The following is a 4252-nucleotide window of genomic DNA, read 5'->3' on the forward strand; positions in this document are numbered from 1 at the left end:
GGGGTTCGAATTTTGCTATGCAGGAGATCTAAGGTAAATTCTATAGAATAGCTGTAATATAAAAAACGATAGTACATCTTTAATATATAATCTATAACTAGGGTGTGTTTTTTTTGGGGATTGAGTTCTGCTTTAAGTTCTTTTGAGAGGGATTGTTGCTCCTCTTGCAGCCTTCATGGTTGATATGTTTTAGTTGTTGTGACAATTACTTTTTTTTTCGCTCTAATGCAGGGGTCTCCAAACTTTACAAACAGGGGGCCAGTATACTATTCAGACTTTAGGAGGGGCAGACTGTTGCCATAGGAAGCAGATAAGGTCCAGACTTTGGTGGGAATACACAATGCCCCATCATTGTTGTCAGTGGTAGGAATTGTGCCCCATTGTCAGTGTCATTTGGTAGAACCGCGCCCCATCATTGGTGTCATTTGGCCTAATGAGGAATTGTGCCCCATCATTGGTGTCATTGGGCCCAATTGTTTGGTGTCATTGCGAGGAATTGTGCCTCTTCATTGGTCTCAGTGGGGGGGGGGTTATGCCTCTTCGTTGGTGTCGGTGGCAGGAGATGTACCCCATCGATAGTGTCAGTGGGGGGGCAGACTGTGGTCAATGGGAGTAGGGAAAGTCCCAATGACGGTGGAAATAAACAGTGACCCATTGTTGTTAGTGGGAGGAATTGTGTCTCAGCATTGAAATCATTTCCCCCAACTGTTGGTGTCATTAGGAGGAATTGTGCTCCATCATTGGTGTATTTGGGAAGAATTGTGTGCCTTCATTGGTCTCAGTGGGGGGGGGGGGGGGGATATGCCCAATTGTTGGTATCAGTGGATGAAATGGTTCCCCCAAGGGCTGGATAAAAGCAAGCAAAGGGCCACATCTGGCCCCCCGGGCCGCAGTTGGAAGACCACTGCTCTAATGCATTTATTCTATGATCAAACACAAAACATGAAAAGAAAAAAGTTGATAATAAAACACACAAAGCATTTTATATAATTTGGAGGTTTTCATGGGAAGTATTGTAGGCAATTTTTCTTTTCACTTCTCAAAGATTTCATCAAAGGTAAAAATAGATCACCAAAACTGGCAACTCTGCAGATTTCCAGACTTTACACACATTTTTACAGAACAGAAAAATCTGATTATACCATTGTACAGCCAATGCCATCTATTATTTTCAGGAGAGAATTTGGGGAAGGAATTCTCTTCCATGTGAAGATCTATTTTTTTTCCACGTCTTCACATTTTTATGTTCTTTTTTCCCCATCAGGATTTACATTTATATCCCAACTTTTCAGGTCAAAGGAAGAGGCATTAGAGTGTAAGCTTCTCTGGTGCAGAAACTGATGTGACTGGCTCAGTGTTCTCTGTACAGCAATATAAATAATAATAGTGCAGCACTCCTCATGCAAAAAACTAAACACCAAACGAATACCAAAGTAAAAACTATAATGCTGCGTACACACGATCGGACTTTCCGGCAGACCAGAGTCCGTCAGACAATTCGATCGTGTGTGGGCTTCAGCAGACTTTTTTTCCCCCAAAGTCCGACCGATGGACCTAGAAATAAAACATGTTTTAAATCTTCCCGCCGAAAATCCGCCGGACCCAGTTCCTGTCGGGAAGTCTGCTCGTCTGTATGCTGGTCCCACGGACCAACTACGACGCAACAGCAGCTACAGAACCTGCCTGCGAGAATGTTTCCAGCGCGATCCTATCACACTGGTTCACGGCCACAGGGTACTGTTCACCAGGCCCTTAGATCTGGTATGGATTTTAAAGGAACCCCCTACGCCGAAAAAACGGCATGGGGGTACCCCCAGAATCCATACCAGACCCTTATCCGAGCACGCAGCCTGACTGGTCAGGAAAGGGGGTGGGGACGAGCGAGCTCCCTCCCTCCTGAACCGTACCAGGCCGCATGCCCTCAACATGGGGGGGTGGGCTCTTTGGGGAAGGGGGGCGCCCTGCGGCTCCCCCCACCCCAAAGCACCTTGTCCCCATTTTGATGAGGACAAGGGCCTCTTCCTGACAACCCTGACTGTTGGTTGTCGGGGTCTGCCCAGCTTTCTCATTTGTCTTCTTCTTCTTCCTTCTTCTGTTCTTCCAATGTTGACACAATGCTCTCTTCCGCTGTAATGCCGTGGACACGGTGTGTGGCGACTTATATAGGCATAAGGGGCGGAGTCACCGGGTGATGTCATCCGTGACCTCGCCCCGTATGACGTCACAGACCCAGCATGCCCGGGACCGTGATGTCATAAGGGGGGGGTCAACGTGTGACATCACCCGGAGACCCCACACCTTATTTCTACATAAGTCGCAGCGCACTGTGCCCACAGCATTACAGCGGGAGAGAGCATTGTGTCAACATCGGAAGAACAGAAGAAGGAAGAAGAAGAAGACGACAATGATGAAGGAGAAAGCCCGTGCACCGCTAGTGAAAGAGCGGCAAAAGAGCAGAAGATAGCAGAGGAGCCCAGCGAGAAGAACAGGAAATCGTGGAGATGTCGGAAGAAGACCCCAAAACTCATAAGAAGACCCCCGAAGTCGGAAGAAGATCCCCGGAGCTGCCTAATAAACTACTTTAAAAACCTGAGTAGTGTGTTTTTTTTTATTGACACTTTTTCCCCCAGGTGAATGGATAGGGGTACCCCATACTTACCGTATATACTCGAGTATAGGCCGACCCGAATATAAGCCGAGGCCCCCAATTTACCCCAAAAAAACTGGGAAACTTATTGACTCGTGTATAAGCCGAGGGTGAGACATGCCTGTCCATCCCTGTGTGTCCGTCCATCCCTGTGTGTCCGTCCATCCCTGTGTGTCCGTCCATCCCTGTGTGTCCATCCATCCCTGTGTGTGTGTCCATCCATCCCTGTGTGTGTGTCCATCCATCCCTGTGTGTGTGTCCATCCATCCATCCCTGTGTGTGTGTCCATCCATTCCTGTGTATGTGTCCGTCCATCCCTGTGTGTGCAGCCTTGTGTGTCCAGCCTACCTGTGTCCCGAGCCTGCGTCCCGAGCCTGCGTCCCGAGCCTGCGTCCCGAGCCTGCGTCCCGAGCCTGCGTCCCGCCTCCGTCCCGAGCCTGCGTCCCGAGCCTGTGTGCTTCTGCCATGCCAGGATCGCCGCTCTTCTCGTCTGACAGACGGCGTCGGCGGCCATTCCACTGTTCAAAAGCCGCGCCTCCGTCTGTGATAGGCGGAACACTCAATTTCCCAGCAGTCTGTGTTCCGCCTATCACGGACATCCTCTCATCCTCATCCGTAGTATGAGGATGAGCGGATGTCCGTGATAGGCGGACCACTGACTGCTGGGAAATTGAGTGTTCCGCCTATCACAGACAGGGAGGCGCGGCTTTTGAATAGTAGAATGGCCGCCGTCTGTCTGCTCGACACGCTGATCAGGCAGGCAGATGGCGATGACTCGAGTATAAGCCGGGGGGGGCACTTTCAGCCTCAAAAAAGAGGCTGAAAATCTCGGCTTATACTCGAGTATATACGGTATTCACATAGGGTGGGGGTGGGATCTGGGGGCCCTCTTGTTAAAAGGGGCACCCGGATTCCGATAAGCCCCCCGCCCACAGACCCCGCAACCAACGGCCAGGGTTGTCGGGAAGAGGCCCTTGTCCTCATCAACGTGGGGACAAGGTGCTTTGGGGTAGGGGGGCTGCAGGGCACCCCCCTTCCCCAAAGCACCCACCCCCCCATGTTGAGGGCATGCGGCCTGGTACGGTTCAGGGGGGGGGCGCTCGCTCATCCCCACCCCTTTTCCTGACTGGCCAGGCAGTGTGCTTGAATAAGGGTCTGGTATGGACTTTGGGGGGACCCCCACGCCGTTCTGTCGGCATAGGGGGTTACCCTTAAAATCCATACCAGGTGACGGGGCTCGCAAAGTGTCAATCTCGCCAATGAAAGCGGTGAGATTGACTTCCTTCTCTAGTCCCGTTGTACCTGGAGTCACATTCAAAATGAACGGACTTTAGAAATATATTTATCTAGAAAAATGGTGACACGTTCGAATATTTATTTTATCAGCTGTACATATATAGTCTGCTTGTCTTCAGTAATCTGCTTGCAGACTTTCTTGTGCATCATCTTTAGAAGAGGCTTTCTTCTGGGACAACAGCAGTGCAGACCAATTTGATGCAGCGTACGGCGTATGGTCTGAGCACTGACAGGTTGACTCCCCCATCCCTTCAACCTCTGCAGCAATGCTGGCAACACTCATACGTCTATTTCCCAAAGTCAACCTCT

The sequence above is a fragment of the Lithobates pipiens genome, unplaced genomic scaffold (assembly GCF_037356315.1).
Source record: "Lithobates pipiens isolate NorthernLeopardFrog02 unplaced genomic scaffold, aLitPip1_a1.2 Scaffold_30, whole genome shotgun sequence".
Taxonomy (NCBI): Eukaryota; Metazoa; Chordata; class Amphibia; order Anura; family Ranidae; genus Lithobates; species Lithobates pipiens.